The sequence below is a fragment of the Sminthopsis crassicaudata genome, chromosome 3, assembly GCF_048593235.1.
Source record: "Sminthopsis crassicaudata isolate SCR6 chromosome 3, ASM4859323v1, whole genome shotgun sequence".
NCBI classification, from domain to species: domain Eukaryota; kingdom Metazoa; phylum Chordata; class Mammalia; order Dasyuromorphia; family Dasyuridae; genus Sminthopsis; species Sminthopsis crassicaudata.
Genome location: NC_133619.1, coordinates 356470560 through 356484333, shown reverse-complemented (window position 1 = coordinate 356484333; position 13774 = coordinate 356470560). Strand labels below are relative to the sequence as shown.

The following is a 13774-nucleotide window of genomic DNA, read 5'->3' as shown; positions in this document are numbered from 1 at the left end:
AGGCCAAAACATATGGAATGGGCCAGTACAATTTTAATTCAATGCAAAGAAAGTAGTCAAATTATTTAAAATTTTCAAGAAATGGCAAAAATACTAAGCTGTAAAAATAAAAAATCATATTAATCTTCAAAGTTACTAATTCAGGACTACCTCTAGAAAATTTGTGAAACTAATCATTTGCTTAATTTTCAGGTAGAACACTGGTAAATTGAAAAGTATCCAGAAAAGGCTGTGGTTCGAAAAGGACATTGAAATCAGGACATATAAAAATCATCTTATATATTTAAATCAGGAATAGACATCAGAAGCAATCTATTATAACCGCTTCATTTTATAAATAAAGAAAAGTAAAGTTCAATAATACAAGGTAAGGTATTTTTTTTTTTTTTTATGGTCATACAAGTAGTATTAACATAGATTTTATTTGAATTCAAGTCTTGTCTCCATATCTATCACACTTAACAATGCAGCATAATAAATTTTCTTTTTGTAGTTGCATTCTTATTTTTAATAGTGTTTTGTGTGAAAAATTAATTCAATTCTACCTTGTGTTCACTTGTAAAAATAACACATTTAAATGAGGTTTAATTTTATTTCCATTTTAGTAAAGAAGCTTAACTTTTGTCTCTGTGGAATCTCCCTTTCCAGCAGCTCTCTATTAACAAACCTTTGGGCAGAGGTGCAATGGTGTAAGAGTGGACATTTATTGTAACTAATGTATGTGATAAGACAATGGTCACGGCCTAAATATTGGTCACAATCACAAAGCTTAATCCAGCCAAGCACATACAATTAAGTGAAATTGTAAACTTTGAAGACATGTTTAAATACATATGAAAATGGTATTGAAACCAAAACAGCTTTAAAAAGTAGTTCTCTACATTGCCATTTATCTCATCCATCTAACACTTTTCATGAAAGATTATGTAGAATATTTTCTGACTAGGAGGTGGCATGAAAGAAAAAAAATGTTAAACTAGTGGTAGATACTTCATAGAAAAGTATATGGAAAATTTAATCAGTAGTACCAACTCTGGAGCAAATTTTAGTCACATGATACTTTGTGAACACAAGCAAGTTTGTGTTGAAATAGCAGTAATACTAGGCAATTGAGTATTTTAATTTATAGCATTCTATTTAAGTAGATGTTTCCCATAGCTTATGGAGAAATGAGGTACATAGTAGCAGTAGAATGTTTTTGGGGGCATAAAAATAAGTTGTAAAACTATGCTCAGAGAAATCTTACATAGAAAATAATGTTTAACCATTTTCATAGTGTATATTATGTGCTCATGTTGAACATCTTCCATCCAAATTCCTGCCCAATGGTCAGTGTAAAAGAGAATCGTTTTGATTACAGTAACCTGTATTCCCTTTAATTTCCATTTAGTCTCAGAAACATACATTTTTCAATAAGCTACCAGTTTAAAATATGTAGTTCCCAATAAGTATCTTTGGTATACATATGTATGTTTTAAGTTTCAGTGGTAATGGTAAAATTTTAATCATTTTGATATGTGAAATCAGTCAATTTTTCTCATTCCCAGAAATAGTGAAGTGTAATACTAGTCTTTGGTTGCATAAAACCATATAGAAACATTATTATATTTATTTTTAAGTTGATAACAAGTGTAGCTTCCTTTCAGTTGAATGCAGTTCAATGCAACAAATGTGCTTCCTGATTGTGATTTTATGTGTATATTCATAATTATCACATAAAAATAAAACTAATGGGAAGCTGACATAATTCAACTATTAAGAATACTGGTAAGATTATTTCTTTTGCATCAAGTTTTAGTTAACATTTGAGTAAGTCCCTTTTGAAAAAGTGAAGTGCTTTTATGTAGGCCTGAATGAAGCAGCTTAGCAAAACAGTAATACTGACAAACAGCATCTTACACCATTAGCTAAACATTGACATGAAAGCAGTGAACATTTATAGTATTTGAGAACACATGATGTCATCAACATGGGAGATGGCTTATGTCAGTCCAATTTCTTCAAGAACACTACGTGGGATTTCAGCTTCCTCTTGTAGTAGATCTCCCTATTCAATGGCTTTAAGCACATTTTTCTTAGATGTTTCCTGAACTTCTCCTCCCAAAAGAAATTCATCCAAAATAAAATAAGCTTTCTCAAAATTAAAGATGATATCAAATTCACATACACTGCCAAAATATTTGTCAAGTAGTTCAACATAACGATGAATTATTTCCAGGGTAATTAGTTTGTTGTCCTGATCTTCAATAGCACAGCACAAATACAGGCTAGCATATCTTTTGTAGACAATCTTCAGATCTGGCCACTCCAAAAAGCTGCGCATTTTGGGTTTATGGGCTAAAACTGTTTGAAGAAGTTCTCTTGTGATTTTTTTCTTTTCTTTGTCCAATAATGGGACATACCATTTTTGAAGTCTGAGCTTTCCCTGGCGACTAAAAAGCAACATAAATTGCATTGTGGCCGCCAATGGGAGGAAAGCTCTGTGGCCGCCCACAGCTCCCAGAGCCTGCAGCAGCCCGCAAGTGAAAAGCCCCCTCAGAGTCTAGGAGCCAAGGGGCGTGGGGAGAGAAAAGGGGGAAGCAGGGAGGGGAAGGCCCTGCCTCGAGGGCATCATAATAAATTAAAGAAATTAGATACTTTTAGATTAGATAAGAGGAAATATAAAAATAGGAGTGGGGGATCACTATTCTTAACACAATATATTTTTTGGTCAATACACTAGCCATATTCATCTAGTTTCTGAAGTGAACATTTTGTTTCTTGGCTCCCTTAATTTCTTCTTGTTTCTACCTCTTTGAATTCATATTTTCCTCTGAAGTCCAATTTGGAATACCCCAAATCCAAAAAAACTTTCCATGATTTTACAAATTGTTAACATTCTCTCAGCCTCATCTAATTATGTTATATGAATTTATTTGGGCCTTGTTTTATTCTATAGATATGCTATGAGTTCCTTGAGGGCAAAAGTTAGTTTTTTGTTTCTTTGTTCAAATTTTTCCTTCTTCACCAAGTACAATGTCTTGGACAGACAGGTCCTTAAAAAGTATTTTTTGAAAGAAGTACAGACAAAGGCCCAAAGGTTACTTGTTGGAGTGTTGTTGTATGATGAATATTCTTGTATAGTGGCATTTCTGTATCTCAGTATCCTCATATGTAAAATTAGAGGATTAAAATAAAGGATCTCTTATCTTCTTCCTAAAATTAGGCTCCTGTGGACCTGTAAAGCCTTGACAAATTGATTCAGACATCTGGCCAATGGAACAATTAAGCCTAAAGAAAAGTAAATGAAAAGGTTCTGTTATATACTCAGAGATGGTACTATGGATAGTACCTAAGGATAAACAAAGGAAGTGAATTCACTGATGAAATGGTAAAACCTAAAGATTTGCACCAAATTCATCAACAAACATTTGTAAAGCACCAAGTACTGACTCTCCAAATGAAAAGAATGAAACAATCACTCCTCTTAAGAAGTTTATATATTATCTAATGAGAAAAAATGCATTTACGTATGTGTATATTATATATAACAAAATGGAAAATCACCATGACATTTTACCATAGAAAGTCATTAGAGAAATGGTCCTTGAGCTGGTCTTTGACAAAAGAATGGAATTCATGAAGTACAGATGAGGTATAAGTGCATTCTACACAAGTGGCATGTACAATGTAAAGGCACAGAGATAGACTAATTCAATTTAATTAAAAGCAGAGAGAATGTCAGTTTAACTTCACAACACAGAAAAAGATAATGATGTATTTTGAAAATAAAGCGATGTAATGGCAACAGATTTTGAATAGATTTATGTCAAAAAGGAGTATTGTTTTATTCTAAAGGCAATATAAATCTTGGGAGTTTGTTGAGTAAGGTGCATGGACAGATCTAAGTTAAAGAAAACCACTTTGGAGACCATATGAAAGGGGAATTAGATTGGGGATGATGTGATAGGAAGACCAATTAAAAGGTCAGTGTAATTATAAAATTTTAAACATATAAGTAAATGGAGGTCTAAGTTAAGTGTTTTGCTGTGTGAGTAGAAAGAAAATGCAAGATTTGTTGTATAGCAGAAGTAGGAAGATTTGCCAACTGATTAGATAGATTGGGTAAAGATAAAGAGATAAGGAAAACTCAGGCTATTTGTATCAAAGATTGGAATATTGTGGTTCCTTTGGAAGAGGGATAAAGTTTGAACAAAAGATGAATTTAGTTTTGGACAATATGAATTTGAGATATCTCTAGAAATATACTTTGAAACTGTCTTATTAGAGTTCAGAGTAATGTAGTGGAATTGAAGTTCATGATGTAGTCTAGAATTGAACACAAATATGGGGAAATCATTGTTATAAATATGAAAATGAAACTCCTGGGACTTAATAAAGTTATCAAGACAAAAAATCAAGAAAGAGAACAGGGTCTAGGACAAAGGTTAAGAAAAATCTACTGTTAGTTATATGATATGTGATAAGTAAGCAAGGAATGGAGAAAGAACAATATGATTAGTAGAAAAAGAATCTAATGGAGGTGTCAAATGTAACAGATGTTATAATATGAGGACAGAACCCTTTCCCTACTCTGAGAAATCCTGTTTATTAATTAGAGGATCACTGCTAAGTTTGGAAAAAAAGTTATTGTAATTGACAGGTGAGGTTAGAAAACATTGCAAAATTCTAAGAGAAAAGAATGAGAGGAAAAGAAATGGTGGAAATTAACATTGTCAGCTTTTTCAAGCAATTTGGCTGGGAAAGAGAAAACATTTTAGGAAAGAAAGTTACAGGGTTTGTAGCATTGAATAATCAAAGAAATTTAGGATAATAAAATAAAAAAAAATTGAGAAGTACATTTCAAGCCTGTGCAAAGCTTTAAGACAGAAAATTGAAAGTTGTATATGAAAAACCATAAGACAATCAGTAACCAAAGTTGAGTAAATGAGCAATAATATTGAAAGATAGATTATGGAAGATTTTTAAATGCTTACAGAGGGATATCTCTTTGAAACAGGCAGACACTGGAATTTTCTAAGCAAGGGAATAATATGAACAGATTTGTTCTTTAAGAATATATTTGAATACTTTAACTTATTTAACATGTATTGGTCAACCTGCCATGGAGGGGGGGCGAGGAGGGGAAAAATTAGAACAAAAGGTTTGGCAATTGTCAATGCTGTAAAATTACCCATTCATATATCTGGTAAATAAAAACTATATATGAAAAAGAATATACTTGAATAATGGAGAAAAGAACATATTGAAAAGGGAGAAGTTTTGAGGCATAAAACCCTGTTTGTAGATTATTATAATTTTCCAGGAAAGTAGCAATGATAGCCTACAAAAGGATGATAATTGTGGTGGAAAGGGGTGAGAATTGGGTCAAATTTGTTGAGTGTTGTAGAGGCAAAATCAAACAGTGTGAAGGTGAAAATGAATAGTATTGATACTTTCTCTTCTACCCTGAGAATGTTGACATCACTTGCTGTCACCAGTTATTCTCTTTGTATTTCAACAGAACACATTGTATTCATTAATAATTATCCTGGGCTCCATTCACACAGAAGGATTTCTCTGTACTTTCATGGAGATTGTTTGGGTGGTTATTGGGGAGAAAGCAGGGGAGGAAAAGGATAGCCATTCTGATCAGGTAACAAAGAGAACTGATTTGTTTTATAGGCAAAAGTGGAAACTAATAGATAGTGGGGTTTTTTTTTGTTTGTTTGTGTAAGAAATTTAATGAATCAAAAATTATTTTTTTCTCATATTGCTTTTGAGTCTCCAGTAATGATTCAGATCTATGGACAACTCATTTGAGCTTTCATACTCAGCCCAAGCACTGACTATTCTTTTTTTTTTTTTTTTTTTTTTTTTTTTTTTTTTTTTTTTTTTTTACCATTGCCTACTTATAACTATTATAATACATACCTATGAAGTAGTTATGATAAATGTATCTATAGTAATTCAGTTTTAAAGAAGAAATAAACCAGAAATTATGAACAAATTTAAAGAATAGAAAATTGAGTAAATTATTTCCTTCAAGCAAACAAAAATTTTGTCTGTATATGTGTTGTATGTGTTATGTGTGTCTGTGTATGTACAATGACATTTTGGAGTAGTTATTGTTAAAGAACTTAATTTTATTTCTCACATCTTCATATAAAAAATTATACATCTTAGTTTTCCCAGATCTACTCTTCCTCAAAGTCCAAATAGGTAACAAGGAAAACAGATGAATTTAAACAAAAGCTGTCTACCTACCCAGCCTTTTCTCCCACAAGCTTTCTTGCTATTATTTTTCTCCACACTCTCACATGGAGTATCTCTTGTTATTTATCTCAATCATAAGTGAAAATGGAAAAGAATGGAATCATAACTGAAAATAGACAGGAAAAAGGGAAGAAGCTACAGTGGCTCTCCAATCAGACTCTTGACCTGAGACTCTTTGGCTCAGTTCATTCTTCATGGATGAACCTGTTTTTTATCTTGCTTGCTCCTTCTTCTGCCCTTTTGTTCTTACTTTTGGTTACTCCTTCTGCTTCCATTGCTACTCTTCTTTCCTATTCTCTGTGTCTAGATCTTATTTCTCTCCTGAATTAACTAAAAATTCAATTTCTCTTTAGCAAGAGAGGCTCATAACTGTTGTTTTTCCTCTTCAAAAAACAGTTTTTATGCCCTTTTTGGAATGGCAAGGAACTGCAAATTGAGTGGCTGCCCATCAGTTGGGTAATGATTGAATAGGTTATGAAATATGAATTACTGGAATATTATTGTTCTATAAGAAATCATGAGCTGGATGATTTCAGAAAAGCCTGGAAAGATATACATGAACTGATAGTAAGTGAACTGAGCAGTACCAATACAACATTGTGCATAGTACCAATAAGATTATGTTATATAATGGACTTGCCTCTTTTCAGCAATGATTCAAGGCAATTCCAATAGACTTGTGATATAAAGTCCCATCTGTATCTAGAGAGAGAACTTTGGCAACTGAATGTAGATCAAAGCATAGTATTTTCACCTTTTTTTGTTTGTTTGTTTGTTTTTGTTCTTGTTTGCTTGCTTGTTTTTTATTTCTCATTTTTCCCTTTTTGATTTGACTTTTCTTGTATAGCATAATGAATATGGAAATATCTTTAGAAGAATTGTACATATTTGACCTATATTGGATTACTTTGGTGAATTTGGAAGAGGCAAGAGGGGAAAACGGTGAAAATTTTGGAACACAAGGTTTTGCAAAAGTGAATGTTGAAAGCAAGCTTTGCATGTATTTGGAAAAATAAAATACTATTAAAAATAAAATTTAAGAGAGAATTCATCTTAAAAAAAACCACTTGTATGTAATCCAGTATAACCTAGTGATACAGTCATAGTTAGGAATCATGAGTTTTTCAGTCCTTCTGATCTTCCTATTTGGAGAAGGGACACTCCCAAGTTTCATGAAGACCTTGAAGTGGTTATAGCTCAATTTCAGGTCATTTTGAGGAATTATAATCCCACATGAAGAGACACCATTAAACTCAAAGAAATTTTACTCTCCTTCCCAAAACAATTGTCATTATTGAAGTGCTAATCAGCAAGATTTAGTAGTGGGGAATGGGAATTTAACCCTGCAGACCTTCCAAGTTGACCATTACAGAACTGACAATAGAAGCCCAACAATTCTGCTGATTATACCAGGATATTTCAGGTTAGAATTATGGAAGACTGTTCCATCCACTCTGAAAATTGAAGCAAATTCCAAAAAATAATTCAATAAGAAAATGTAATCTCTATTTTTATGATAAAGTAATAATATTGCAGAAATTTCAGGACAAAACTTCAGAGTGTCCCAATTTTGTCCCGTTACATAGTATTCATTGGTCCCCTTTCTATTGAGCACTCCTTCCTCCTCATGCCAAATTTGGAGTGAGATGTCCTCTCTATGATTAGGAATACAATTTACTGTTCTGCAAATGGATTTCTCTATTTGCAGTGTATACACTATCAATGGTTGAGTGATATTCAGGCATAGAAGAGTGCCAAGCAGTGCTAATATAATTTTCTCAATTCCTTGTGAAGTTGCCTGTTTTACTGTATTTAACCAGTTTTTCTTAGCATTCCAATTCACCCAATCACTCAGTATCTGTTTGCCTTCACCTTGAGAAACACACAATAAATATGGATTCATTTTCCTCAAGAGCACAAAAAAACCCAACTCTGCTTTCTCAAATCCTACATCAAGTTCTAATTATCAGTATTTTCAAGCACATGTCCACAACACCTAGCATTTAGGTTTGTCAAGATGATAGCTGTAATCTTCTTATTCAAATCCATCACAGGGGCCACAAAGACAGTAAACCAAAAGTTCGCTGGTGTTCTCAGCATGTAGGGTATCCTGGTTTCATTTTATCTACTGGTATCTGCTCTGTTTCTTTTAAGTATGTTCAGATCTTACAGAAGCTGCCTGTTTCCATAACAAAAGACAACTGCTTGACATCCTTGGAGCAGCTTGATATTGTGAACAGTAACTCCTTACCTTGATTCCCTTATTTCTCTGACTAGAGTTTTTGTTTCAGGAACTTTGTAGCTTGATCAGCAATAATTCTTCACTCTTACAGATCTTTTTGTTAGTCCCTTCACTGAAACCTCCAAATGTGAGTAAATTGTCACTCTCTTTGTACATAAATGAAGGAGAATGGTTTCTGTCTTGACTAAAACATCTGAATCTCCCTTTTATCCAGTGGCTTATTATTCAGTTCAGTTTGAGATTCTGGCTGCTGGTCAATGGGTTATGTGACCCTCTTGTTCTTCTGGTGGTCCTGGGTACCCCCTTGATGTGCAACATCCCCAGGAGGTTGAGGCCCTTTTACTTCACCATTAAAGTCAGTCCTTTTCTGACCAGAAACTTTTCAAATATGAAATGACCTTGCTGGGAAAAGAAAATGTCATTTTCAAGTAATATGCCATCCTCAGTCTTATCAAATTGCTCCACAATTTTCCAGTCTCAGGGAATCACTCAATGATTATTTTTCTGTAGTGGACATAACTGAAAAACCCCATAATGATCTCTTACACCCTTTGCAATGTCCAGTTTTGTTTTATATATATATATATATATGGGTTTCTTATATGGTATTTCTGTGGTGTCCAGTTTTGTTATATATATATATATATATATATATATGGGTTTCTTATATGGTATTTCTGTGGTTTCTGACCATAATATCATTTGGTTAACCTCTCTGCACTCTAACCCTCTAACAAGCTACTGCTGATCTTTTGGCACTTATTTAGTCATGTCACTTTGCCAGTGGAATAAGTGCCACAATCTATATTCACTTGAAGCATGCATTTGGTATCTGTCATGTGGTTGGAATTCTTTGCAGAGAGATTTTTCGGCCCCTGCTGATTAAAATCATCACAAATATGAAATTTATAGGAGATTTCTTCAGTTGTATTGAATTGTATCTTGCCACTGGATTATTTTGACTCTAAAAGAGTAAGACCTATAACTTTGTGCCTCGCTTAAATGCAATTTACACATGAGTCAAAAGACATTGCTCTATTCCACATTTACTCTTTCCCTGTTATGGTCCTGAAATTTCACAGACTTTACTATCACCAAAGTCTATGTCAGGTTTAATGTATGAATAAGAAGCTTAAAACTATGACTAGCAAGTTATAGGCTACAACCCATATAAAGTGACCTGAGGTTCTTCCTCTGACTTAGTTCTAATAGCATAGCAAACCAAAAGGGGAATTTCATATATTTCCTTCTCATATGCTCATTGGTTACTACCCACCCCCATCTTTTTTTTTTCCCCAGTACAAACCTCTCTATTAGTGATAGATACCACTTTTGCTTCATAATAAAGGCACTATAAACTAGGTTGTGACTATTCCATAAAGCAGAAGCACCAATACAGACTGTACCTTTAGACTTTTTATTATATGTCTTTCTTTGGGAGATTTTGGGAGATAGAATTTCCAGCGGACTAGTAGATCTCAGCCCACTTGTGAAGGTCCATTCTAAATGCTATTAACCACTCTTGCCACAATCAAGATGGGTTAAAGAGACACTTAGTTACATTGTTCTCAATTGAAGCCTTCCCCCATAGTTTTGTAGTATTTTTTGCATTATCTGATTTGTGTTATTCCTTTTGTGGCCTTGTCTTCTCCATCTACTCCTCTTTAAAGACTTAATGCTGTTAGTAATTTTCATGATGTAGTAGATCACACTTTATATCAACTCAAAACTATTAGGCCATTAGAGTGTTTGGTTTGCGACCATTTTCATCTGTGGGGCCTTAACCCATGGATGGTTCTTCCCCTTATGGAGAATGGGTTTTTGTTCAGTCAATTTTCAGTTATGTATGATTCTTTGTGACCCTATTTGGGATTTTCTTGGGAAAGATACTAAAGTGGTTCACCATTTCCTTCTTGAGATCTCCTCAGGTAAAGAAATTGAAGTAAACAAAGTAAAGGGATTATTCAAGGTTGTAGAGATAGTATTTGAAAACAGATTTGAAGACCAAAAGATAAATTCCTGACCACTGTGCCGCTGATTTGTCCCATGGAGATGGAGGCTATTCTATAGCCCACCAGGGTTGTAGGAGATAATTTGGAGATAAAGGATCCAGAAGAGATAAGGATCCTCCATGACTCATGAACCCCCTTTTCTCCTTTTGCAATGGTTAAATGCTTTATAATACACTCAGATATGGAAAAAAACACAATTGGACAGCTTTCCACGTGTTTACCTTTCCTGAATTGGAAAATATAAAATTACTTATATAATTAATGATTCAGTAATGAATCAGAATGCCATACTACCTATATTGACCCCCTTGCCTATGTTCCCAATATATGTTAAGTGGAAAGAAGATATTAATGCCATTTTGGATCTGAATAATATAATGAATTGCATTGGTATTGCTCGATTCCTTAATGTAACTCAAGGAGACTCTTTTCTGTATGACATTGCAGTGATGTGCATCACTTTCAATAACAAGATTATTCATTATTATGTTTCTTTTGACAATCTGGCATTAAATGCCACTAGGTTCAATAATTTTAATAGTAATATTTGGTCCATTGGCTATCACACTAAGACTTTTCTAGGCATCTGAAGCCCCTTGGGTATTAGTGGCTCCTTGACATTTCTTACTTGTAATGGCTTATTTCTTCCTTCCCCCAAATTGATTTGGGGATCACTTATTTGACCCCACCATTATCAGCGTTCAATAAGAATATAGAACTAGTGGGGAAAAAATCAATCAGAAACTGGGGGCATAGTAGTTTAAACATCCAAAAAGACAAAAGACCCTATAACACAAAACCCTAGAAAACAATGTGGAAAGCAAACAAATGTGGTCTTATAAAATGATATGTTTTTAGAATTTGTTATAGCTTCACAAGGAGGGGCCTGTGCTATGATCGATAAATTTTCTTTTTCCTCTATTAAAAAAGAGGTGAAATTGTGATGAACCTTCAGGAAATTCATTAAGTTATTGAAAAACTACAACTATGCATCCCAAACAGAATCCTACTTCTTGGTTCACCTGGCTTCAGGAAAGTGGACTGATAGCCACCTTGGTAAATGAACCCTTACTGACTTCTGGTTTATAATTCTTTTTGGATTTTGGATTAATCGCTCTCTTAAAGCTTTTCCCAAACTAGTCCCAGAAAGGCTAATATTAGAAAGTTATGATGACAATGAACACACTAAAAATTTAAAGAATTAGTTTAAAGACAGTGATCTATGGCAGGTTAACCCTACCAAGGATCAAACAGGGGGATTTAGACAATCAAACAAGCTTCATTTTGTATCATTGTTGATATTTAATACAACTGTTAGAGCTAAGTCTTATTTTCATGAATTAAATTTAGTTTTCCTATAAATCACATAATTTTAGGGAAGTCATTTATTGTTGTACTACTAACTATCTTGTAAAGTGCAAGTGGATGTAATCAGAGTTCTCAAACTATGGAAAGTACATAAATATAAAAAAAGTAATTACTAAAGATAGAAATTTTATTTTACAATAAAAGCTTACTAAGTCTCTCTACAGGATACCTACTGAGGGGGCCTTTGATCCAAATGATTCTGCAAATAGCATACCTTGTTAACAAATAAAATATCACATTCACTGATTCTGAAATTCCTTTTAGATATTTATATCTTTAGCTTAAAAGTGTCTTAAGTAGTAAAATTTAGAAATCCTTTGGAATGCTGGATGAGACTTTAAACCTTGAGGTTTCTATGTTTAGATATCATTATAAATAAATTTGAGTTTATTTCTGAAAATATATTATAAAAGAAGAAAGGCTTGAAAGGATGCTGGTGGAAAGTATTAAAGTTACAGTAAAGAAAGACAAATGATGTGGAAGTCAAAAAAAAAAATTTGTGGTATTTCTCTGGAAATAAATTTTAATCCTAAAAAGGACTAAGAAAAAGCCTATATCATTCTGGAGAAGAAAGAAAAATCTCTGAATACTTCTTTCCTCAACATTAACTAAAGAAATATTTGAATGTCCCACTAGGAAAAAATTCTATTCCTTATTAAAAATTAGGATTTAGCCAAAGTTGAAAACCATTGTCTTGCTTCACTCAAAGAGTTAGTAGTCCACAGAGGTGATTCTGAAGGTCACACGAAGCCATGTCCAACATTGAAAGAATGAATGAGTGACATTTTTACACTCTGTTAGGCTCTCAGAAATAAGGATGCATTTTTAAGGCATTAAATATGCTATATTCTTTCTATTTGATTAACAAAGCCACTGCTATCTCAGACTTTGTACAAGGTTTAAGATTTATTCTAGGTCAGAATAAAAGCCACTGGGGAGAAGATCACATTTGACTCATCTTGGAGATGGAATCCTTACAATATGGTAATAATGTCCAGGTCCTATCTAAATGTGCAGGTGTTTAAATAGACAGTGACATTTTTTTCCCTTTCTGTCCTTTTCAGCAGGGCACATTGCAATGATATGCTGACTATAGTATTTGGAATAATCAAATGGCAGTGGACAAAATCCTTAAGCACTTTACTGCTGACAAATTAAAAACAGGAGCAAGTGTTGTTAAGAGAAAGAGAAATAAACAATAATGAGACTCACAACTTATGTGTTTTTCTCTATGAACCCTTTCTTCTAGTTCCATAAACTACTGCAGGCAAACATACCTACGAAAGATCATCAAAAGTCTCACCATGAAAAGACAGAGTGCTGAGTCCTTGGAAAATCTCTTTCCTCAGATTCAAATATCCATTATCCTTGCTTTAATATTTGTGTACGTGGAGGGACTAATTAGAACTAATTAAAGTGAGTATGCAGATACTGAACTTTAATGAGTGTCTATTTTAGAAACATTTTCTGCCAAAAAAAAAAGAAAAAGAAAGAAAAAGAATGTGCAAAGTAAGTTTCTTTGATGTTCTTTTTTATTGCCCTGTCAAGGACAAAAAAACAAAGGAGGATGCAAAATTCCAAAGCCAAATTCTAGATTTATGCAATCCAATTTCAGGAGACTTGTCAATTAGTTGATTATCTGGGGCAAAGACACTTATGGCTACTTGTTTCCAGACATTTCTAGCCTATTCTATCAAGTGACTAACTGATACGTGAGGATTCAAAATGTGGTTAAAAATTATGTTCATTATCCTCTGATGGAAGTTCCCATAGGTTAAAACATTAGAAGAGTCTTTCAAATAATCTTCATCACTAGGAAAGAATTGTAAGTTTGCAATCCAAGGTTTGAATCTTGATTCTGCCATTTACATTTCACTATACTGTAGTCTCAACTGTT

At 33.4% G+C, this 13774-nt stretch overlaps 1 pseudogene; it reads right to left on the bottom strand.

Annotated features, from left to right (window-relative positions):
• Positions 1-2018: 2018 nt before the first annotated feature.
• On the bottom strand, positions 2019-2460 carry LOC141559559 (AP-1 complex subunit sigma-2 pseudogene; annotated as a pseudogene).
• Positions 2461-13774: the final 11314 nt, after the last annotated feature.